This window comes from Prunus avium, chromosome 7, assembly GCF_965620075.1.
Source record: "Prunus avium chromosome 7, drPruAviu1.hap1.1, whole genome shotgun sequence".
NCBI lineage: Eukaryota > Viridiplantae > Streptophyta > Magnoliopsida > Rosales > Rosaceae > Prunus > Prunus avium.
Window position 1 is genome coordinate 1,724,992 of NC_142290.1, and position 26,154 is coordinate 1,751,145.

The following is a 26,154-nucleotide window of genomic DNA, read 5'->3' on the forward strand; positions in this document are numbered from 1 at the left end:
CTAGAGTGGGCAGTGGGAAGCAGGCAACGTTCAATAGGGAGTACCTTCTGAAACGGCAGCCTTGAGACATCACTGCTGGAATCTCGATAGTGTCACCAACATCAGCATAAAAGGGCACAAAAGTATAGGTCTCTGCACAAAAGTAAAGGTCTCAATAGGGGCGGAAGATGAAGTTTTTAATATTATCCAGTAACGCTAAAAAGTTCATGCCTTTTCTCTATATTTGCTTAAACCACCTGCAGACTAAGGGGAGACCATCCGGCATGAAGGAAACATTGCCCAAATCAGCAAGCTGCATAGCACACGAGTAGGGGAGTGGGCATACATCCAGTCCCTTAAAATGTTCCCACAAAAACACTTGTAAAAAGCCAGAGTTCAGGAGAGTCTCTACACCCATGGTTCTCGCTGCGTTTTTCTCCAAAATTTGGCACTGATCAAGCAACCTGTATAAGTGCCCTAGGAACATGGGGGCTAAGGGGATCGAGTCACCGCGAGCAATAGCCAAAGCCAAGGGAAATACTCGCTCATGCAAGCAGTCCTGAGAAAAGTCACAAAGCATGAACCGTCCAAGCCACAGTGATATAAATGCAGCTAGCCGACAAGGCCCCTGCCTATTCGCATCACCAACATGTTGTACCCAGTTGCTGAATCGAAGCGAAGTGCTAGGAGAGGTCGGAGAACCTTTTCGCAAGACTGCAAGCTTGTTCATCTCCTCCGGGGTAAGAGCAATATCAAAAGGGCTCCGGTCCCCACAAACAGGGAGGCGAGAGATATTTGTCACGTCCTCAAGAGTGGGGGTAAATTCCCCCCATGGACATACAAAGGTGTGGGTAGCGGTACTCCACCTCCTAACCACATGGCGGAGCATTTTTGCTTCGACGTGAATGTCCCACAATTTGGAAAGGAAAATGGCGTCAAGAACCTGTGCCCTGTGTAAAATATCACAAGTAGATGGGTCCAGCAGCTCGCGATCAACCCACTGACCAACTTTTATTGATGCTGCAAGAATACTGAAATAATAAGGGGACGGCCGGAAACAAGTCTTTCTTGATGCAGCACCTGGATATGTTAGCAGGGTCAATTACGGGGACAGTTTCAGGTGGTGGCTCATCACCAACACCAGGATTCTCACGGGCTTCTTCAAGTAGCAAAAGGGGCCCTCCTGCTTTAAGATTGTCATCCATGGAGTTTAGGTGGTCCATCATGATTGGCGAAAGATCGGTAGATGCCATAGTAGAGCTCATTGAGTCGCAGATATCTGCAAAAAAAAAGGGGCGGGAAGGAACAAAATTCATAAGTTTCGGCACCTTCACGAATAGCCTAAGGACTCAGAATCTCATTATGGCAAAAACAAGGGGAAAAAAAAAAGAAAAAGAAAAAAAAGGGGCACACGCACTCATATGCACATCTCCATCATCCTTACAGTTTCATGCCAATACTTGCAGAAGGATCAAGCCAATGCATTTGTGTAGTTTCATAAATAAATAAATAAATTTTAAAAAAAGAAGTTAATTGATGCAAGCACCAAAGAAAACCCAAATCACAGAGGTTGATTATTTAGAGGGGCCATGAACTCGTTATTCCTAGATAAAAGCAAGGGCATTCGATACATTGCACGCTTATGCTTTTTCCACCTTGCTTTGACATCATCTAGAGATTTTGTGTTCAATCAGGACAAATTAGCACTTGGAGGGTACTTAAAATCCCTAACCAGTGGTGCATATCCAAAATTCAAGCTTGGGTATAAAAATCAAACGAACAGGCAGCAAAAGAGAAAGAAAAAAAAAGGGGGAAACACTCTTTTCATGACGGATTCTCAGAATTTATACGCGTGAATGCCCTCATGTGTACGTCTATATATGTGTATGTGTCTGCATATCCATAAACGTGTACGTATGCAGAAACAGGAGAAGAAATAAGGGAACGATGCTTACCACTGTCCTTGATTGTGTTTTTTTTTTCCAGCAGCTTGTCGAAATCGAGAGAAAAGGGGAATGGCCTTGCAATCTTCTCTCCGAATTGCTCCACGCTCTGCGAAGTGGCCTTGCTAAGCCTGGCCTTTGACGAGTTGAAGGAGAAGTTCAAGATATTTGGGGTTTTTAAAAGGAGAACGGTAGCCCCTCCCAATGGTTGCGAACGGTTTCTCTGTGCTTAACCAACTAGCGGTTATGGAGGGTGCCTCTCAGCGATTTCTTCTTTCAAAGGTTCTCTAAGCCTAGGCGTGACGAAGAACCAGCAAAATCGAGAGAAGAGAGTAAGAGGTCTTGGTCGCGCATGCACGGAAGAGAGAAATCAAGAGGAGAAAGAAAGAAAAAGAAATAAAAGATGAATAAAATAAAACAGACTTGGATGGAAGCGCTTGCCTCGGAAACGTAAAAGATTGCTGGAAGATAATCATGACAGCACACACGCGGGAAATGAGAAGGTCATGTCACCTGACGTGGATTCGATTATTTCTGGGCTGGGTTTGATTATTTGGCCCATCTCAATATCTGCTCATGGCCCCAATAATTAAGGGGGCTAATGTTGAGGCCCAAAAATCCAAGGGCTAGGCCCAGGCTTATTCTTGGCCCAGCACAAATAATTAATCACAAAAGAAGCCGGATTCGGACATAAAGAGAAATTGTAGGACGCACCTACGTAAGCCATGGGTCATGTGTCACGCCAAGCAAGCATGCGCAAAAGGGCCAAAAATGCACCGACTTTATAAATTCACACTCACCAACCTATCCGATGCTGTTTGTGCCTAATAAATCACGGCCATGAACTAGCCGAAGGAGCCCCTTTTCTTGGCCCAAACACTTCCTCGAGAAGCTAAAGCGCAGCGTTTCGCCAAGGTGTTTTGCCTTCCTGAAAACAACGGAAAAGTTGCCAAGGTATGATCATCTCGGCCTCGATTGTAAGCCGAGGCCGAGGCCGTGCAAAATCACGGCCAGAGATATCAGAATCAAATCATCACGTGATAGTAGGGTCCCATGCTTCATTTAATGAAGTAATGCCTCTGTTTATTGCAGCAAATCCACTGGCCGCGAATAAGCATTTAATGCATGAGGGAAGGTGGGAAGTGACTGAAGTCAGGGTTTGGCGACAGGAAACAGAGTGATTAGACGTGGACATTCTCACAAGAATTCTTGCAGCTTGAGAGATTAGGTCACCAGCTATCAGAACAATAAATGCGTCCCCATGGCCAGAGGCGCAGAACCCACGATCAGGGCGGCGGCCGAGATTTACCAAGATTTATGGAGTCACACCACCATGCTTCACAATCCCAAATGTCAATTAGACTACCCACTTGCTCTGATCAGGCTCCACCATGCAGGTTTTCAGCTTCGATTCCTCCTCCAGAGCCCTTCCTATAAATACAAGGCTCAAACTACGATCAAAAGGTTAAAACACCAAACCAAAGCCTCCCACGGAGCAACTTATATTTTCCTGTAATGCACTTTCAATATCTTTACTTGTTTTCGTAGGAGTAGTGTTAGATTGTAAGGAAAATTCATTCATCAATATATCATACGACCCTTGATTTTCAAGGTGCCGGAGCATCATCCTTGTTATTCGCTCATTCACCCCATATATCATACGGCCGTCGCTCCCTGAGCAGCGCGCCGGAGCACTGCCCAAAACCCACCAACACCATCACTAAACGGCCTTGTAGCTCAGGCCGTGAACCTAACAGCCGAGATTAGTTCCTCTCTCGGCTACAATCGTTTGATTAGAAGACGAGTCCAAACAGGCGCACCACTTAACCATTCTATCCACATCAACCATCTCGACGCACGGTAGACCGAGCTGGCACGCCTGCGCACAACCGCCCCGCACCCAAAAGCAGGAAGCCGCGTGTCAACGCATATCCCCTCGGCCCGGAAACCCAGGCCGTGAGATCTGCGCGGTAGACAGATGCTATTTGGTCCGATCATGGCTTATTGTGGCACGATAAAAACTCAAGCACAAGCACGATAAATAAACACGCAATGCACGTAAGGGACCATTACTCTAATACCAAGCCATGCTACAAGCTTAAGTGGGCCCAAGCCACGTAATTACCCGGGGCTTGCTGAGAAGGTTGTGGTATGGATGGGTACGAGCACTCACAGGGCCCATTGAGGGTCCAAGGAATGAAAGTTTTAGGCCAATTGGGAGCACTAAACCTCAAGCCCATTCCCCGGGCCCAAATACATGGGTTAGCATGAGAGAGGGAAAAAGGGGATCCAATGCCTTAGAAGAACATCTCATAGACTGGTGTAGCACCTAGGCAATCCCACGTTAGCTAAAACGCCCAAAGCAAATAAGCTACTTCCAGCAGCTTGAACATGCAGGTCGCTGGAAAAGAGAGTACCAATAACCTAATGCCCGTGAACAAAGCCCAGGCCAGATCCTTGTTAAAAATTTGGCACCGTATTCCACCCTTGTCAAAGCTCCATAAACAGCCAACAAGAAGCCATTACAAGAACCAAAGGAAATCCATTTGTGTAGGAGGAATACCCATTGGACAAACGACTCTATCCATTCTCTTTTTCCTTTGCAAACTCTAATTTGAAAACCAAGGGAGAAAGAAGGTGGCGCCTCATCCCTATGAGGAGGTCCAGCCGCATAAAACCTTGGAACCCCAAAAAATCTTTGACCCAAGCACTCTGGTTGAAGGGATTTCACAAAAGGGGGGTAATAGGAAAGAAGCAAAGGAAAAGTGGAATGGAGGATCGACGAAATTAGGGTTCTAAATGCCTATAAAAGAGAGCTTCCTCTACCCAGAAAAACACACCATTCCAGAGCACGACCAAGCGTCATCGAGCAAAGTGGAACTTACTCTTGACACCCCATCTTTTATTTCCACCGTTGTTTCTCTCTGAGAAAGAAATCCTCCTAAATTTTCCTTTCTCCACTCTAAACCTTTTCCCTTTGAAAGAAATTCATGCTTTTACCTCTCTCTCTCTCTCAAATTGCTAAACTTGTGAAGGCTCAGCTCACATGCCACAATTTCTTCAAGCCAAGTCCCTTATTAATTTGTCACGTTTATTTGGTTATTGGTGAAAAGAACCTAAAAGTGTTTTTCTAAGGTTTTAGCAAGCCTTTTAAAACTCTTTTGGGAGCTTGGTTCTTGAACTCCGGCATCGGGGAGTTTTGTTTGTCTTCCTCTTACAGCAGCCCAAGCCCATTCGTCAGGCTGCTAGAACAAAAAGACCCCTACAGGTTGTAAAGTAGCAGTTTGTGCTTTCTCCTCCCTTCTCCATTTTCGTATTAAAAGGGCTTTTCAACCAAAAAAAAATTAAAAACCCAATGGGGATTGGGAATATAGTATATGAATATTCACTTAGACCATTTGTTAGGATTGCATCGAGTATGGTGGAGAGCAAACTTGTTGTTAGGTTAAAAGAACAAAAGTTTGTAAAAGTGTCTTATACTTCAATGCAGATAGTTATAATTTTGTTTATATGTTAAACAAATATCACTCAATTGTCAATATGTTGGTGATGAAATATGTTTAAATAGTGAATAGGAATGAGAAACTCCTATAATGAATATATTGTTATATAACTAAGGGAAATTGTAGAGAGAATTGGAAAGTAGAGACAGACAATAGAATTTGTGTCAATCAACTTGTATCTCTCATCTTGATAAGACCTCTTATTTATAGGCTTACAATGGTAAGAAGACATTAACAACTCATAAGTTACAAGTCCATTACTATGGTATTTTGTGTATATGTTACATAGAATTAGAAAGGGTGAATGCTAAGAGGTATGGTGGTCATCCACCAACTCATGCATTTACAACACTCCCCCTTGGATGTCCACCATACAATTGACATAGTTGCCTCATTAAAAACCTTGCTTGGAAAACTCAGTGGGACAAAACCTAAGCAAAGGGAAAAAGAGTGCAACATTCTTATGGATCATTAATATGGTGTTGGACGCGCTTATGCTGCCTCGTTAAAACCTTTATAGGAAAAACCCGGTGGGAAAAAAACCTAGTCGAAGGAAAAAGAGTACAGCACGCTGATCGGTGCATAATTACATATCATTTTGTACCCTTCTAACTTATGATTTGGTTATGTTTTTGAGTTAAACTTGTGCTTTTAATATTTTTTTGTGTGTTTGTTTCAGTGTTATAAGCTTTGAGACTCATTAAATGCATTTTGGAGACAAGTTAGCTCATTTGTGTCTGCAAATCTGTCAACTTCACGGATTGGACTGTACTTGCTCAGGATGAACCAGATGATGAGCCCTATATCATTGGAAAGATGCAGAAGTCTAGTTTCTGGGGCATTTTACGATTCATGATTTCGAGTCTCCTAGAGGAAGTTATGCAAGTTTTGGCAACTTAAGGTCAAATTCGGCAGCATCTGCGTTACTGGGCCAAAAATGACATTTGAAGGTCTTTCCGATTTTTTCTTGAGTTGGGCTGCATATTCTTGGAAAGATAATTCAAAGGGTTTGAAGATCCAGATTTTTCCAGATTTTTTAGGAGGGAAGATCAAGCCCAAAACAAACCCACAGGCTGACTGCAATGCATTGTCATGCATGACATAGGCATTCCAGCTATGAAAGTCTAAAGGAGCAAAAACAAGGCATTGTGGGAAACATGTTTGGATAAATCAAGAAGCACTTTTCAGGCTGCTAGTGGGAATAGTTGGTACATGCTGGAGCTATTAAAGAGAAAGAATGTGCATGCATGTGAAGCAAAAAGAAAAAAAGAAAGGAAAGGAAAGAAAAGAAATGAAGTCAATTCCAGTCTATTTTCGGCAGTCAACTTGCAAGGCCCAAAATGTACACTGGTACTGCTCAGATGGGAATACATTCTTCATAAACGTTGTTCCAATGGGTGTCTATTATGACATATCCAAATTGGAGCGTCATTGGATACATATTGAAACCTCAGGCCTTCCTACACCAAGCTTGGTTCAGAAGAATCGTTTTTTCCAGCAACCAAAAGAAAACCCACATGGGTTGGCAGCAAAAGGCAGCCACAGTTGAACACCTTTGAAAACCCATGTGAAGAAAGCTTGAGGTGCAGCAGCAAAAGAAGTATGGGATGGAATTGATTCCAACCACACTAACATAGACAAGATGAAGTGGGAGTTATGGATTGTATTAAAAGAGGAATGGTGGTGTTGGAATTCATCATGATGTTCCTCCCTCTTAGCCCTATAAATAGAGAAGTCTTCAAGCTTCGAAACACACCCCCAAAGGGGGGAGCTCTCAAACGTTTCTCTAGAGCTCCCCTCCCTTCTCTCCCTCAAATTCTCTTAGTTTCTCATTCTAGTTTTCAATTGTTGTAATGAAATCTTTGTGCTGAAATTCTCCTTAAGTTTTTCTTAGTTCCACTTTACTTTTCATTGTTATGTAAATTCTTTTCTTTAGTTTCAAGTTTGATTAGTTTCCAAGTTTCAATTATGGTTTTTGTTCTTATTCATTATGCTTATAAGTTAATATGCTAGTTTGAATGATTGATCACCATTTAGGCTTGCATGTTAGCTATCTTGGTTTGAATTAAGAGAAGACACCATGCTTTAATTCGAATTGAACTATGAATAGGAAGAGTATGTATGGATATTCGACAACAGGGATTAGATACATACTTGGTTGTTTAAAATGTTCTTCTATGCTTAATGGATTCCTAATGCTTAGTTTAGGTTAGACAACAGATGATCAAATTAGGGAATTAGGAATACAAGGTTAGGACCAGACACCATGGCTTAATCATACTTTAGCTAGAATCAATCCGTTAATCTAATTGAACTTGGGAACTTATCTACTTGAGTTATTTTCTTTTCTTTCTTTCTTGTTTTATTTATTTTCTTTCTTGTTTTTCTGTTTTGTGTAGGAAAACTGAATTGGATTATTCAATCACCAATCCCTGTGGAATCGACCTCGCACTTACATATGCTATACTACCGAACGGCTCGTGCACTTGCAAGTATCACAAGTTGAGGATGCAGCTGAATCCATTTTGGTGCAGCTGAATCGACGCAACACACGCATATGTCCTATATGTAGAAAATTGTTGAATCCTCCCCCTCATGAATTACTCCCCCTGATGACGATAAACTTGAATTATTTGAAGATACAATACAAATATATTGATATCTCATTTTCCTCCGACAAAACAAGCTTTGGTAATGCTTTGTATAAAAACTTCTTCAATATCATCACTAGAGGATGTATGTGTGTCATGTTGAGGTTAGAGTAATACCAAAAATATCTAGACTATTTTCACAAATCCTTTCACATTAACAATTCTTAAAATAACATCATATTCTATAATACCATCAAAATAATAATATAAGCAAACTCATACGTTACTGTTATGAGGACAAGAGTGTAAAATTGCATGATGTAATAAGCTATTCATATATATATTTTTGTATACTATGCTAGCATGTCATAGGCTCTTCAAGAGACCTAAATATTCTGATAACTTCTTTAAAAATTTGAATACGTTGCAACAATATTGAACTTGATCTCAAACTCATAATTCAATCAAAGTACCCACTGAGGCAATTAGATCACTTTCATTTCATGATATTTGAAAACATACATTGAGCTTCGGGCTCCTTTAACTTCTTAGAAATTTTCTTTCAATAATTTATATAATGTATGACATTTTACATCTCTCAGAATTTATTCCTATGTATTCTTCAAAAGATCGCTTCTGGCGATATGCTTAACTTCATAATCTTTTTAGATTTTTCTTCTCAAATTCCTTTATTAAATCTGGGGAAGCCTTTGTAAACTCTCCAAGAGTTCTAACAAAATTCTTCATATATATACTGCAATGATGGTAAACTCATTTTAAAATTATTTATATATCCCTTTTGTAATAGATATTCATTAAGACGATTATATCATATTCTCCACAATACTTTAATCCACACAAGGATCATTATAAGCCATCATATTTTAAATCATTTGCTGCAGGCATTCTGAATCCTTCAGGAATTTTTATACGCATGAATTTTTCATAAAAATGCATAACATAGTTGTATATGTTTACCATCATAATCCCATGTCTTTATTGGGAAACGTTGTGCCATATCATCAAGTGATTTATTTCACGTCATCTCAAACACCAATTTGTAAGATATACATTTTTATATCCTTTTGGTGTTTTAACTATAGGTTCAATCATTGCACTTTTTCCGGAAATATTCAATTTTACTGGACTGCCTCTTCTAGTTGGCCAATCTTTATTTACATTTGTCGACAATTATAACAAGTGGTGCAATATCATCATGTATAGCCCTTGATAACCTTAGTACGTACTATAAACCAATATATCATCAATTCATGATCCCACAATTCTCATGTGCATGCGCATGCATAGTTTATAAGCATCTCATTGCTTTCATTATTTTTTGGTACCAGTGCCACTTCAGAGGCTTTCATTGTCACTTATGGACAAATATCTCTTCTAAGATGTAAAATTTATAGAATGTGGATCATAACCTCTTCTACAGCATTATTTTGAGTTGGGCTTAAACTTTGCAATTAATTTCCTCTTCTGAGGAGTTAAGTCTTTGGAACCTATAGATCTGTCATGCTTCAGGCATCCAATAGCTTTTATGGGGAGTTCAGTTTTTGCAATCTATAAATCTCTCATGCTTCAGGCATGCAACAAATTGGTTATGTAGTCACTTACTTTGTGTCTGTATATGCTTCTGGTCATTTCACTTGCAATCCTTTTTGTGTTTGAATATGCTTCTGGCATTTATATTTTATACCAATTTGTTTGATGAGACAATAATAAATATATTTCATAATAATTCATGTCGTTCTTTGTTCTTTCAGGAACAACCAAATCTCCCCCTAACGACGGGAATTTTGGTCTCATCAAAATAATGCTATTTGAGTGGTAAATGTTGTCCTTCAGGGACCAAATATAAATAATATAAAGATGATAATATGAAGCAAAATCTTCGGGTTCACTCAATATATAGTGTAACATAAATACCATGGTCTCCAAAATTATTCAATCAAAAAATAAAATTTACACATAATAAATTATTATAGATCAAAGAACTTCTGGTTCTTATCCAAATGAGTTCATATGAAGCAAATTATGATTAATATGCTTCTAGCACAAGACCATAAGTACCGGTCATGTTTATTCATAATTTCAACATTAACTCCATTGTGTGTATGTATGAAGCTATGTAAGTTTATTCTGGAACTAAGTAATATCAAACATTGTAAGTATTTAATTTGACCTGTCAATAGCTTTTGGTTAGGTTTGCAGAACCTAATATGACATTTACCAAAATGAGTGGTAATTAAACTCAAAAATAATTTTCAACTCAAATAGTTGTGTGCGTTGTTTCACTAAAAATATCATAATTCTCGGAGGCTTTGTCATACAAGACCCTCCCTTTATACTATTAAACTTCAAAAACATTTCACTTTCGGGATAATGTGTAAGTGACAATTGTTTCCGAAAATGATATAGAGCTTACATTCGCTTCAAAGAATTATGTAATGCTTATATTTCTTCAGGAAATAATAGATCCAATCATATGAAATTCGAGGATGCATAATGTTTGTGCTTAATAAATCACGGCCATAAGCTGGCCGAAGAGACCCCTTCTCTCGGCCCTGGCACTTGTTCGTAAAACTGAAACGCGGCGTTTCGCCAGGGTACTTCGCCTTTCTAAAGACAAAAGAAGAAATGCTAAGGCATGATCATCTCGGCCTCAAGCTTAGGCCGAGGCCGAGGCCGGGCAATTTCACGGCCAGAGGCATTAAAAGCAAATCATCACGTGACAACAGGGTCCCAGGCTTCATTTATTGAAGTAGTGCCTATTTAAATGCAGCAAACCCACTGGCCATGAAGGGGCATTTAATGCACGAGGGAAGGTGGGAAGTGATTGAAGTCAGGATTTGGTGATGCGGATCAGAGTGATTAGACGTGGACATTCTCACAAAGAATTCTAACAGCTTGAGATATTGGTTCACCAGCTATCCAGGCCATAAATGCGTCTCCACGGCCAGAAGTTCAGAACCCACGATCGAGAGCGGCGGCCGAGATTCACCAGGATTTCTGGGGTCACACCACCATACTTCACGATCCCAAATGTCGATTGGACTGCCCACTTGCTCTAATCAAGCTCCACCATGCAGATTTTCAGCCTCGATTACTCCTCCAGGAACTCTTCCTATAAATACAAGGGTCGAGCTACATTCAATGGGTTCAACACCAAAACAAAGCCTCCCACGGAGCAACTTATTTTTTCCTGTAATGCACTTTCAATATCTTTACTTGCTTTCCTAGGAGTAGTGTTAGGTTGTAAGGAAAATCCATTCATCAATATATCATACGACCCTTGATTTTCAAGGCGCCGGAGCACCATCCTTGTTGTTCGTTCACTCAACCCATATATCACACGACCGCAGCTCCCTGAGCAGCGCGCCGGAGCACCGCCCAAAACCCACCACCAACACCATCACTCAACGGCCTTGTAGTTCAGGCCGTGAACCTAACAGCCGAGACCAGTTCCTCTCTCGGCTACAATCGTTTGATTAAGAAGACGAGTTCAAACAGGCGCACCACTTATCCATCCAACACTCATCGACACATCGACGCACGGTAGACCGTGCTGGCACGCCCGCGCACAACCGCACCGCACCCAAAAGCAGGAAACCGCGTGTCAACGCACATCCCCTCGCCCCGGAACTCCAGGCCGTGAGATTTGCACGGCAGACACTTTTGGCACGCCCGGTGGGACACTTGTCAAAATTTATGGTGGAAACTAGGGCACATGCAAAGCTCAAAAACAAAGCAGTCGAAATGACTTCTGAGACTCCTGAGTCCGCCTCACCAATCACAACTACCGAGACCGAACGTGCGGTCGGGATCTCGGCCAGCATTCCAGTAACGACGGATCGCACGGCCGAATCCATGCAGGAACAGGCAGTGGTGGAGGAACTGATGTCCAAGCAGGCCTACAGTATAGAAACATCCTTCATGGCCGCGATGGACAGGTTCTCCTCGGAACTGCGAACGCTCTTTCAGGAGAGGATGCCGGTGGCCTCGCCCGCGACACCTCCTAGAGCCGGATCGAGGGGCCAAGAGAGCGAGAGAATCTAGCCTTACGGCGAAAGCAGCAGCCTCGGCGTCTCGGCCCACACCCAAGCATCAGGCTACGGCCAGCATTCTTTGCCGCCAACCAACAGCTGGGGGCAGTCCCAGCCCACAAGGGCGAGTCCTGGACCAAACCAACCGGCAAAGAAAGCATGTGGCCCACTCCACGTGCTAGCCAAAGCATTCAGGAGGAGTCCTACGGTGTCTACGGCCGAGCAATTCGGCCCAACCCATACTTTGGCCAATCAAGCACAGTCCGGCCAAAGCAGTATGACCGAAGCATTACCACAACAGTGCAAGCAAAAAGGCATGACTGTTGCACTATCATTGCAAATACACGATTCGGCCATTCAGACGACAATGCAAACGGCCATGACCCTGGTAAAATATCAAAGCGGAGGGTTCGATTTCTTCAAAGTATCGGGCAGCATGGCCAAGGGAAGAAGGACTACTCGCAGATGAGGCCCATGAGTTCAGAGAATTCAGGGCAGTCGGAACTCGACGCCTACAACTCGGCGCAAGTTCAAAAGAAGATGGCGCCGAGGACCTACGACAAAAAAGTCAAAAAGAAGAAAAGAGGAAGGTAGGCGAGCAAGGTAAGCGAACGGCGCGGTCAAAATAAAACAACAATATATATCTAGCTTTTCAGAAAAGAAGGCCCTTGTATTTAGACAAAAAGGGGGCGTTACTTACAAACAGAGAACGGCCAGCCACGGCCGAAATAAACAAATATATATATACATATGTGTGAAAGTCATAAAACAAAAGATAAACTATGTGTAAATAATTTAAAATTGTTTGTGGTTATTTATGACATCCCAAAAAGAAAAAGAAAAATAGTTGAAATAGCCGCTCTTCGCCCGCCTAGACCCCTTCGCTGAACATTCCTCAGATCAGGCAGGTGATCCTTCTCCAAGCAATGTCCCCACCGTTGATGTCCGCCTGCCACCTCGCTCGAATCAGCTTCCGCTCGGCCAGAGCCTTCTTCGTCTTAGTCGCTGCTTTGAGGATTCGCTTGGCCGAGGATTTCAGCTCGCTCCCGGCTGGGACTGCGCCATCTCGGCGTTGGAGGATGAGATCTCGGCGAGCCCGGAGCTCGGCAATCTGGGCCTCAACCTGCGCAAGCTCTTCATTCTCTCGTTGGACAACGAGATCATTTTCTTTCAATCGGGCCATCGCAGGTTGAACTTGTTCTTTTATCACCTCCAGATCCTGCTCGAGCGAGCTCCCCTCGGCCATCCGTGTAACAGCTTCAGCATACCGGCCGATCATCTCCTCGCCTTCGGCCAGGCGGGCTTGCAATTCATCCAGCTGAGTCGAGTCAAGCAGGTCAAGCGCCATGGCCGTATCCAAGCAGGACCTAAACTCTGTAATCGCCCCAGCGGCGGTCATTTGCCGAACATCAAGGAGAAGGAACTCCCGGAGCCGTTCAATAACGGTCTTGGAATCCTCGTCCAAAGGAGCCGAGGCCGAGCTTCCCCCTTCCTCATGGAGGCTGGCGTATAACTCATCAAGATCATCGGAGGAGGTGGCTTCCTGAACATAAGAGGGAGAAGGGGTAAGAGATAATTAACTGGGACATAAAGGGATAAACAAAAAAAAAGGAGGTCGAATACTCACAGGGAGGGAAAGGTCGGTCATGACCGCCGAAGTAGTCCGCAGGAGACTCGGCACACTCACGGCCGTGGCTCTAGTCATCACCGGCTTGGCCACGACCGTTGAGACCTGGAGCGACGGCATAGGAGGCATGGTCGCGGCAACCATGGCCAGCGGCGGCGACGATTGGGGAGGCTAGAGACAAAAATTCGGTCAGAAGTGTAGAACATATCAAAAGAGAACGATAAAGCCAAGTATATTGAAGGCGGACTCTTACCGAGCGAAAGGAGATGCCGCTTGGGCGACGAGGGGTGGACGGCAAGGGCCCACTTGGCACGTCCACAGCAGGCTCTTCGGCGGCCTCGTCGGTTGCTTCCTCAGCGGCCTCTTCATTGGCCTCCTCGCCGCCCTCGTCGGCGGCCTCTTCAGCAGCTCCCTCAGCGGCCTCTTCGGCGACTTCCTCGGCGATCTCTTCGGTCGCCCCTTCTGCAGTCTCCTCGGCAGGCGGTACTTCTGCGGACGCAATCTCAGCATCCAGCGCCTCGGCCACTTCCTCGGCAGTGGCCGCCCCCTCAACTGTCGCCTCTGCGGTTTCCGCCTCCTCGACCACCATGTGGGCAGCGGCCACCTCCTTTACGAACAGCACCTCGACCGTAGCCTCCTCCTCGACTATTGCCACGTCCTGAGGAAAGAACCAGGTTACCAGAACGTACAAAAAAGAAAAAAAAAAAGGGATGCCAGGGAGTAATACTTACGATCGCAGGGGGGGCCTCACTCACGGTCGCGGGAGGAGCCTCCTCCTCACCTCTGCCCTCCGAGGAGGTAAAAAGGGTCCTCTTCCTCGGCCGCTGCTGGGCCGCCATCTCGGCCACGGCACTCTGGGCCGGCGCGGCCTCAGTACCTGACGCCTCTCGACTCCTCTTGCGACCCGAGGTTGCGTATACAAGGAAAAAAAAGACAAGAGTGAGATGACCAGAGACAGAAGTGGTTTAGAGAGGCCGGTGAAGAATAAATGATAAATAGAAAAATAACCAAGGCCTACCAGCAGCAGTGGATGGTCGAGGCGTTGGGGAGGCTGGCACGGTCCTGTGCGCCAGCGTCTTTCGTACCCCCACCACAGGCGTCGCCGTGGGAGCTGGGGCCGCGGTCGAAGATGGGGCCGCGGTGGAGGCCACGGCCGCTGAGCCAGTCAGGGGAGGGGCCGTCACCCTGGGGGGGGCCACGGCTGGGGTACTTGGTCTAGGCGGCCCAGCTGATACCTTCTTCACTTTGCTGCCGTTGGGGGTGAGAGGGTCCCAATCTGCATTCGTCAGGGCCGCCCTCACGGCCTCTTCAACAGGCCGAATAAATCTGGTCAAGATGCACTCCTCGTACCAGACCCTTCCATCCTCGTCATACGCATTATGGCGCGACCAAGGCGTCAGAGTCAGGAAGGTCATTCCCTTTTGGAGCTGGAAGGTGATCTCAGCCACACCGTGCTGCTGGGAGACGTCGGCCCTCCAGGACGATAGCCGGTTGGTTGACAGAGGAAGGAGTGGGGCCGTCTGGATCAGGCCGAACTGCCGTGCCACGAGGTTCGGCAGATACACCTCGGCCCCGGCCTTGGATAGGCCGCAATGGAGGTCGCGCGAAACCAGGAAGGAGCCCCAGATCTCCTTCAGATCATTCTCCGTCTCAACATCAGGAACGACGGAGAGGTCGTGGGTCAGGAACAGAGGGAACGGCCGAGCAAGGCGGACTCGGAACTGCGTACCAGTTCTCTCGGCCAAGCCGTAGAAGAATCTGTAGCAGAAGGCCGTGGCATTATGCTTCTTGGGGGCTCGAGCAAATGCGTTGGCCAGCGGCTCGTTGTCTTGGGGAGCGGCCACCCCCCTCAGCTCTGGGAAGTAGGCCTGCAGCCAAAATTGGAACGCCCACAGTGGACCACCGTGCTTCGGCTTCATCCCATCAGTAACGATGTCATGAAGCGTGCGGTAGATGTGGCCGACCAGGAACGGGCCGAGTGCTAACCTACCGCCCTGCGCTAGGTAATCGGCCAGGTGGGCGAACTCCAGGGTGACCTTGTTCGCCTGGGTGCAAAACACGAACTTGCACAACCAGTACAGCAAGAACGCGGCATGTTCAACCTCGCCGAGAGGGGCAATGACGTCATCTTCAGCGCTGTCTTCTACGCCGAAGTTGTTGTAGAAGCTGGAGTAGTTGAGCATGTTCTTCGCCTTGCTCCCAGCAACTCTCGCAAGAGTAGGCCACGTGGCCTTAAAGCTCCCTTCCACCTCGGGAGCAACAAGGGCGGCGTTTACTTCCACGCCGAGGGGGGACAGGCCGAACAGGGCGGCCATGTCTAGAACGGTCGGCGTCATCATGCCGAACCGAAAGTTCATGGTGTTGGTGGCCGACGACCAGAAGCACAGGGCTGCGGCCAAGAGCGACCGATCCATGACGAGCGGCCGATCGAATAGCTTGATCAAGTGGTAGATGCCTTGATCTTTCCATTGCTGACCGAAGAAATGCTCCATCCTCGGCAGCCATTTTTCCCAGTCTGGGGTCACGGTTGGCCACTATTGCTGTGGCCTGAGGACATTCCAGTCCTAGAAGTCTCCCCCGTCGAGGGCCGAGAGATCCACTAGGTTGTTCTTCAGATGGGCCACAAGCCTCTCTGGCATTCTGCCATTAATGGAAGGGCCGAGAACGCAGGAATCAGTGGGGGCACCATCGTCATCAGCCCAGGAAGTGATGATGTCAGGGAGGATCGAGCCCTGAATATCTCGGCAAATAGCCTCGAATTCAGTTTGGAAGGTTTAGGACCGAACTTCAACAGATGTGGGGGTATTGGAGGCCATTAGAGCAGGCTTAAGATGAGTGTTTAAGGGGGAAATGCGAAAAAAGGGTAATGAACGCGAAGAACACTGGAGGAAAAGCTTGGAAAAAAGGAATAAAGTCTGTAGGGTCTGGAAAGTTGCGAGTTCAGGAGGAGCTCTCTGGTAACCTTGGAGGTTCGAGGATTTTTGTGGGTTTTGAAGGTTGAAGAAAAGGGTTTTTGACAAAGCTTGGGCGTCTGAGAATTCTGAAAGCGTAAGGAGAAAGCAAGGAAGTCTGGGTTTTTATATTGGCGCTAGAATTCGAAACGAAAGGGTGTGTCTCTCGAGAGAGACGTAACGTTCTGTCAGCACGCTCAACAGGCGCAACGACGTGTCAAAAGCCCAGAGGCCGTCGCTTCCTCTGACAAAACGAAGCGACGCCCTGGGCAATGATGGCCTACACGACGTGCTTGAGGCATTAAATGATCCGACTGGCCTGCGCATTTAATGCCCCAGTTGTCAATCACTTCAGAAAGGAATGCAAAGGGTCCATCCCTTGGAATCCATTCGGCCCCTACCCAAGCCGAGGCCGAAGAATCCAGGGATGTGGGGGCAATGTTTGTGCTTAATAAATCACGGCCATAAGCTGGCCGAAGAGACCCCTTCTCTCGGCCCTGGCACTTGTTCGTAAAACTGAAACGCGGCGTTTCGCCAGGGTACTTCACCTTTCTAAAGACAAAAGAAGAAATGCTAAGGCATGATCATCTCGGCCTCAAGCTTAGGGCGAGGCCGAGGCCGGACAATTTCACGGCCAGAGGCATTAAAAGCAAATCATCACGTGACAACAGGGTCCCAGGCTTCATTTATTGAAGTAGTGCCTATTTAAATGCAGCAAACCCACTGGCCACGAAGGGGCATTTAATGCACGAGGGAAGGTGTGAAGTGATTGAAGTCAGGATTTGGTGATGCAGATCAGAGTGATTAGACGTGGACATTCTCACAAAGAATTCTGACAGCTTGAGATATTGGTTCACCAGCTATCCAGGCCATAAATGCGTCTCCACGGCCAGAAGTTCAGAACCCAAGATCGAGAGCGGCGGCCGAGATTCACCAGGATTTCTAGGGTCACACCACCATACTTCACGATCCCAAATGTCGATTGGACTGCCCACTTGCTCTAATCAAGCTCCACCATGCAGATTTTCAGCCTCGATTACTCCTCCAGGAACTCTTCCTATAAATACAAGGCTCGAGCTACATTCAAAGGGTTCAACACCAAAACAAAGCCTCCCACGGAGCAACTTATTTTTTCCTGTAATGCACTTTCAATATCTTTACTTGCTTTCCTAGGAGTAGTGTTAGGTTGTAAGGAAAATCCATTCATCACTTATCCAGGCGCACCACTTATCCATCCAACACTCATCAACACATCGACGCACTGTAGACCGTGCTGGCACGCCCGCGCACAACCGCACCGCACCCAAAAGCAGGAAACCGCGTGTCAACGCACATCCCCTCGGCCCGGAACTCCATGCCGTGAGATTTGCGCGGCAGACACATAAAGACTTTTTATTTACCAACAATTGAAACACATCATATTTTCCATATTGCTATTGCTGGAGCACCTGAAACATAAAAGAATAAATTTATTCCTTTATGCTCTTCCACATTACAATCCTACTTGGATCTATATTTGCTTTCTTATTTGTAAATATAAGAATATATAAGAATATATAAGAATATCTACCTTTAGGATATCCATGAAAAATATAACCCAAAAAAAAAAAATTCATTGAACTTTTGGTTCATATAATACACTTAAAACATTCTTTATGGACTTAAAATTTCAAAATCCACAACTTCCGGTTTGGAGTTAACTTCTGGATCATAATACAAATTAAATATTCAAAACTTCAGGTTTTGAATTAAGTATGTCATTGCAAATATTTCAGATTTTTATAATCTCAAATTAAATTTTGTATTTCAAATATGTATAATGAAACTTCTAGTTTCAACTAATTGCTTAACATGGAACTTTTGGTCCAAATAAGATATAAATAAATAATTCACAAAGACAATAAAGTAGCATTATTTTTTTAAAAAACTCACAATAATAATAACACCGAGTTCTACAAATAAAATAAAATATGATAAAATATGAAACATAAAATAGAATGTTATAAGATAAATTTAATTTATAGAATTACATGTTCTAATATGAAGATATTCGTAAATTTCTATTATAAACTGAAAATTTAAAAAGTTTCAAACTTCACATTTAAAGTATAGACTTCGGGTTCTAGCGAGTCATATAAATAAAACTTATGGTTATAGACTGAATTTGATCTTGAACATTGTAGGGGTCTTTTTCTTCCGGCAGCAAGTGGGCTGGGCTGCTGCAAGGAGAATCTGATGCAAGTGTCCCCTTTGTATCTGAGTCCGAAGATTAAGCCCCAAAGATGTCTCGAAAGGGTGATGACGCCTTAGGAAACTCTTTGGTTATCTTTACCAATGAAATAACAACAAATTGCAAGTAAATCTTCTAGCTTGGCATGAGAGAGTTATGGCATGGGAGCAAAAATTATCATGGGTTTAGCACTTTAGGAGAGAGAGCTGTGGGTTCCTATGAGGGACAGAGGTTCTAATGGAAGGGAAGAGGGGTTCTAAGGAGGTTTGGTGAAGAGTTTTGGGTGATTTTCGCAGCTTCCGGCAACTTGACAGTGACTCTGTCAAAGCTTCTGTCAATCTGCCAAGATAGGGGAAATAAAGGAAAATTGGCAAGGATAGCACGAAAATTACTGAGTTTGCAAGTGAGAGAGAAAGCTTGCTCTCTGAAGGTTGTGGGTTGTGTTGTGTTGGGTAGAAGGGATCCTATTTATAGCTGCTGGGGATGGTTCTTCTCCAAGAAACCCTAATGGTTTCTCCCCAATCTAGCTATGCTTTCCTCTTCCTTTCTTCTCCTCTTTCTTGACTTACCTCATGATGGCAAAAATCAGTTCTGCCAAATCCCACAAAATCAGAGATTTTTTGGGAGCTCCAGGCTTCTTCCGGCGGCTATTTCATAGGAGAGCTTCCATTTTCACCCATCTTCTTTCTCTTCTTTCCTCCTCTTTTCATGGCCAAATCTGATGAAGGAAAGAAAATGGGTGCGCCTGCTGGTTTAAGAGATAGCATCCTTCCCTGCGTGCCAATACCCCTTGGTTTCTTGAATGCTTGCACTTGGAACTTGTTCTCCCAGCAGCCCCTTACATGTGAATCTTTGGCCTCTTCGTGGCCTTCTGCTTCAGCCAAGTGCTGAGGGCCTTGAATTCCTTTTATTCAAATGGTATGGGCCTTTTAATATAGAAACCAAGTCATCTAATAAGTGGGTGAGATTCACCAAATATTTGGGCTTTATGGGCTATCTAAGATAATGGGTTAATTTTTTACTAAAGTGATGGGCTATTTTGGTTGGGTTACTCTAGTTGAAGCAATGGTCCATCCCCTCTCTTGTGCTTACCCATGTTTGGGCCTAAGAAAATGGGCTTGAGTCCCGAGGCCCCCAAGCGACCCGAGACTTCCATTCCTCGACCCACCCATGGGTCCCATGACAACTTGTCACCATCCATACCACAACTCACTCAAGCAAGCCCCGGGCATTTGAGTGGCTTGGGCCCACTTAAGCTTGTTGTGGGATAATAATTTCCCGTTTGGCGTGGCGTGTCGCTTGGCATGCTTTTGAGTATAACGCTTAATAGGATAATTGGCATGGATTTGCAAAGCTAAATGCATCCTTATAATTTTATCTCAATTTCTAGCGTGATAGATTTTTATTCGGCATGGCATGTAGGATATGGCTCGTGCATGGCAAACTTCTGTGCACTTCAAATTGGGTCTTTTTCCAATAATATATTGTTTTGGGCTAGGAATTTATTTGGGCCCAACCATGGATTTTTTGGGCCTCAACAAACATCAAGTTCAAAAAGATCACATAAAAGTATTGATTTTAATAAAAATATGTTCAAAACTAAATGATGAATCAAAGGTCTTTCAAACTCAATTTGATAGCAATAGAATAGATATGATAATTGAAGAACTTCGGGTTCCAATTAGATTGTGTGACATAGAACCACAGGTTCTAATAAAATATAAGAATAATAAAAACTAAGAACCAATGAACTTGAAAGTTCCAATCTTTTGATTCCACTATGGAAACCATGATAAAGATAAAAGAAAAAAAAACAACATTTGATTCTAAACTTCAGGTTCAATTAACATTTTATATATGTTATGCCAGAACTGCAGGTTCTTTACAGGATATGAACTACGTGGTCATATTAGTATTAATCTCAATAGACATTTATGAACTTTGGATATATATTGATGTATATTTGAAACTTCAGGTTCTGGTGCATATATCAAATTAAAAGAATATATGGTTTTGAACTGCAGGTCCAAATTTGTAGTAATATGATATTGTTCAAGGTAATAAAATAAAACGATAATAAATTTTAAAAAAAATAGAAGACATGAAATCCAAATAATGTTGGAACTTTAGGTTCTTAACATGGTGTATATTTTTCAGCCCAAAATCATAATACATATGCACTTATTGAAATATCAATTTGGAGATTGACACAATTAGAACTTCAGGTTCTAGAATTTACCTATTTTAACGCACATGTGGCTGAAACTTATAGTTTGGATTAGATATAATAAGAACTTTGGTTTCTAAGATATTTGAACTTCGGGTCATATGAGGAACTTCACGTCCTTAAATATAAATTATTGAAATGAAAACAAATAACTGAATATAACAATAAAAGTAAAATAAATTGTTGGAACTTCTGGTTCCAAGTTAGAGAAAAATCAAAGAATTCCAAGTCTTGATTTACTTTCTGAGAATTGCAGAACTCCAAGTCCTTATATAGATATTATATGGATTGAGAACTAAGAGACTTCGGGTCTTTATTTAATTATATAATTTAGGGACTTCGGGTCCTTGCTTAAAATAAACATAACACTAAAGAAAAGAACTGAGTAAAAATAAAATACATCAAACATTAAAATATTGCAATAAAATAAATAGTTGAAAACATGAAATATCACGTTGATATTGATCTTTACTCTTAACGAAAATATTGAATTTCTGACAAATAACAAAATACAGTTGTGTTTGGGCCTAATTTGACACGCTCAGCCCATATCAATTTTGGACAGCCATCAACAAATAAACGGACCGAGACTATACACTCGACCCAACATTGGAGGCCCAGAAGCTATCAATCCGCGAAAGTAACTTGGGCCTCGAAGAAACCCAAAATTGGGCTTGGCATGTGTTAAAATTAAGAAAGAGAAGCCCAAGGAAGAAATAGACCCACGCGACCCTCTGACTTAGAAAAGTCAGCAATTTCAACTGAGACTGATAAGGAATTAATAGGGGCAGGTATAAAAGAAGAACATCTCTGAAAAAACTCTGTCGCCAAAAAGGTCAAATCCCTTTTGTATATTCAGAGATATTTTTCTACTTCAGAGAAGGTGCCATTTTCAAGGGATACGCAGACTTTGCTTTCTAAAAAGAGATAAGCAAGAAACAGGGAGTTGTTCAAAACTGGAAAATCAAACTTACCATCGTAGTTTGAAACTCTTACAAGAGCATTTAAACTAAAAGAAGGGTTGAGTTCCCCATCAAAATGCAGGGAAGTGATTGTCTCAGGAACTGACTATTGAGTGCTTATTTGCCAGAATTGATAAAATCCCCTTTTCTTTGCATTTAAAAATAAAAGATCTTTTGAGAATTTTTGCCGCCCATTATTAAAAAATCAGAACCCCCACTCCAAAAGCATTTCTTATAAATATAGGAGAAGGTGAACAAAGCAAAAGACAATCAATCAGACAACCAAAAAATCAACCGAAGACAAAAACTCAAAATGATCACTTGATCTCAAAAGCCTTCAAACAGCTATCAATCAAGACACCCAATTTCAGTTCAGACTTAGAGAAATAAATCATTCAAAATGAGATTTCTCTCGTTACAAATTTGGTTTAGCATAAGCCAAAGCAAGTAGAGTTCAGGTTTCTACAAATATGAAAACCTCAACAAATTTATGAAGAGCCCTGATCAAGCAGGATAGATACCACAGTGCAGCTCCAGCCCAGTAGTCAGGTCCAGCCACTTCTGCCCAATGAAAAGCCCCCAGGGTTTGAAGTAGATGAAAGCTCTGCCAAACTTGAACGTTGGCATCGATTTGCAGCTGAAACAGACCAGTTGAAGTTGTTGATAGTCCAGTCCAGTCCAGCACAGGCATACCCAATTTAGCCCGGATCAGAGGCATCTGCCCAGGCAGAAATGGAAGTCCAGTCTTCTTTTTGTCTTTTTAGAGTCAGTTTTTCCCTTTTGAACTTTGTAAAAGAGAATTCTATCTGAAAATAGTTTACTTTCTTATCATCTATTCTGGCCAGAACTACCAGTTTTGTACTATGAAAAATTATGAAGTCCTCACCAGTCTGAGGTAAGAAAAGAACTTACTTGGGAAATATTCCTCACCCAAATTCACAATCACTTGTTTAGAAGTCAGTAACTTGGGGCGCAAGTTATCTGTTTTTAGGAAGTCTGCTAGGAGTTTTATTGCTAGCAGTGGCACGCTCGCACATTAAAGAAAGTTGACTTGTTGACCAGTCAATGGTTCTCAAGGCAATGGGGAACTTTACCCTACCATCACAGGAACAAAAGTAAAATGGGTGAACAAGTTGAAATCTTGTAAGTAGATAGACAAGATAGATATCTATAATAAAAGTGCTAATTTCTTTGTAAAATATCAAATTTCATATGCACTATATATGTAAATGAAAATATATAAAAATAATAATTCTTATCTGTTTGGAATCTTTTTGTTCAGCTTCCTTTTGTTGATGCACTTCATTCCATTTGATAAGCCTATGTAACAAGAGCTTTCGTACTTGAGACGAAACTGTGCTATCTCAAGTGGTTAGAGACTCGTGCTGATAACGTGTTATATAACTAAGGGAAATTGTAGAGAGAATTGAAAAGTAGAGAAAGACAATAGAATTTGTGTAAATCAACTTGTATCTCTCATCTTGATAAGACCTCTTATTTATAGACTTACAATGGTAAGAAGACATTAACAACTCATAAGTTACAAGCCCATTACTATGGTATTTAGTGTATAGGTTACAAAGAATTAGAAAGGGTGAATGCTAAGAGGTATGGTGGTCATCCACCAACTCATGCATTTACAACATATATGTCTTATTGGTATGATTAAGAAATGGGTAATTGTTGTATTAAGAATAATTATTTTGTATAACAACTATTAATTGCACCATAATTATATGAAAGATTTCATTAAAATTGCACCATATATATTGAGAGCTTTTGGAAATAATGTGATTTTAATTGTATTGTTGCAACTTTTAGAAAAATGGATGTGGACATAGAGGTGGAAAGCCAAGTTGATGGGGGCAGAGGTGCAAAATCAAGTTGAGGGGTTAGAGGAAGATAGTAGTGAAATAAATGATAAAGTGGGAGTGATACCGGGTAGTAAGTATGAGTTTGAAACCACAAGCGGGGAAAGAATTTAACTCACTTGATGATGTGTATGAGTTCTACAAGACTTACGTAAGAAACTCCGCGTTTGGTATTCGAAAACATTCAAGTAGAAGGACAAGATTTACAAATGCGATAATAAGAAATGCATTCGTATGTTGTAGACAAGGGTTTTATGAGCCACCCGAGGATCCTAAACTGAAAAGAATGAGAGGCAGATGTAGAGAAGGTTGCAAGGCAAGAGCTGTGGCCTCAAAAGCAGTTGAGTCTAACAAGTACATAATTTCTTGGTTCACTGAGAAACATAACCATATAATGTCAACCTCAGATAAAGTACGTTTATTGAGAAGCCACTCTATAGTTACAAGGTCTAAGAAGGTATTTAACCGAGACCTATGTGACACCTCGACCCAATTTTAACCATTTATTCAATTTATTTAATTGAAAAATTACAATTTTGCCTTTGGGGTAAGGTTATGTCAGTCACTTTTTGATCCGTAAGGACTTTTGGCATTTGAGTGGTACCGTTGCGTGGAGCTCGTCGATACGAGTTCATAGACACATAGTGGGGCCAAATCGGAGTTTTAACAAAGAAGTTACGGTCAACGAAAGTTCAGTGGCACAATTGTAATTTTTTCAAAGTCAGATTTTTAAAAACCAAGTCAGCCCTTCTCTCTCGGGCCTCTCTCTCTCTCTCTCTCCTCCCCGACTCTCTCTCTCTCTCTCTCTCTCTCTCTCTCTCTCTCTCCTCCCTCTCACCCTTTTCGCGACACCACCGTTCACCGTCCAGCAACCAAATCGAACAAGACAAGTTACAAAATCTTCGTCTCTTCCTCCTCTACGCATCCATAGCCATTTCCACCTTCGAAACTCCAAGATTGGTCAAGATTTTGGACTGAAACTGAGCTAAAACCCACATTTCGTCGCCGGTGGTGTTCGTGAGATTTCCAGTGATTTTGGCAGCCAAAATCGTCGAACCATGTATGAAACTTCATCTACTCTTCGTGCTCTACCTGTTTATATGCTAGGTTTGGGTTAATTTTTAGGTTTTGGAGATCGATCTCTAACCCCCAATTATGCCAACAGTTTCGGCTTCGTTCCAGCTAGTTTCAGTTAATTTTTAGTCATGGTCTAAGAACAAAAATCACTCCCCCTGTTAGTTTGAACGTATTGGTATAGGTATTGTAGGGTGCTAGAATTTTCTCAAGACACTCACACGCTGTCGGCATGTGTGGCGGCGCTTGGGCCAATGTGCGGTGGCCCATTATGTTCCAAAATGTTCCCCCTGTCGACTCGAGCACGATGGTATGCTCAGATTTGGAATTGGTTACCGTTTGACAGTCGAACGGATATTGCACATAATATGTGATATTCGGATTCAACAGGTTTAGACCGTTCGATCAGTCCCAATTTCAAATATATTGTTCTCTATACCTCTGGGATAGCGTAGGAACTCGCGGATAGAGAATCGGAGTCTCGGATACTCCGAATCAATGATTCCATCGTTAGGCGAAGCGATCGCCGTCCAATTGTGTAATGGGCTTAGATCCGACGGCTCGATTGATTCCAAACTTACAGGACGTGTTAAGTATGCTTTGTTGAACTCGTATGAACTTTTGGATCAGAAATCGGAGATCGTGGGCCCTACGGGCCCGATGGACCAATACGGGAAGTTTGACCCCTCGATTGACCGTGAGTCTTCCGAGGTAGTTCCACCCTTCGAAAAGTAGTAGAATGACCATATAAACGAGTCTTGATTGTTATTTGAGTTATTTTGACTATGTTGGGATTACTAGATTATTTTATAGTATTTTATGGAATTATTGGATGTCATTTTGATATTTGAAGTTATGGAATATATGATTATGGGATACTTGATTGATTTGTTGTGAAAGTGAGTCTTGGGACTCGACTGTGATTATTAGGAAGTGAGTGAACATTGTTTCAAATGAGCATTACTTTTCCAATATGGAATTGCATGCATAAATGAGATTTGATATATGTTTTGACTATGTTTTGACTATTATATATATTATTAAAATATATGGATTGGGTGATATGGGGTTTGGATTATGAAAGGGTTTTATGGACTGTCTTGCATATTTATATACTTTGGATTATTTTGATTATTGAGACTAT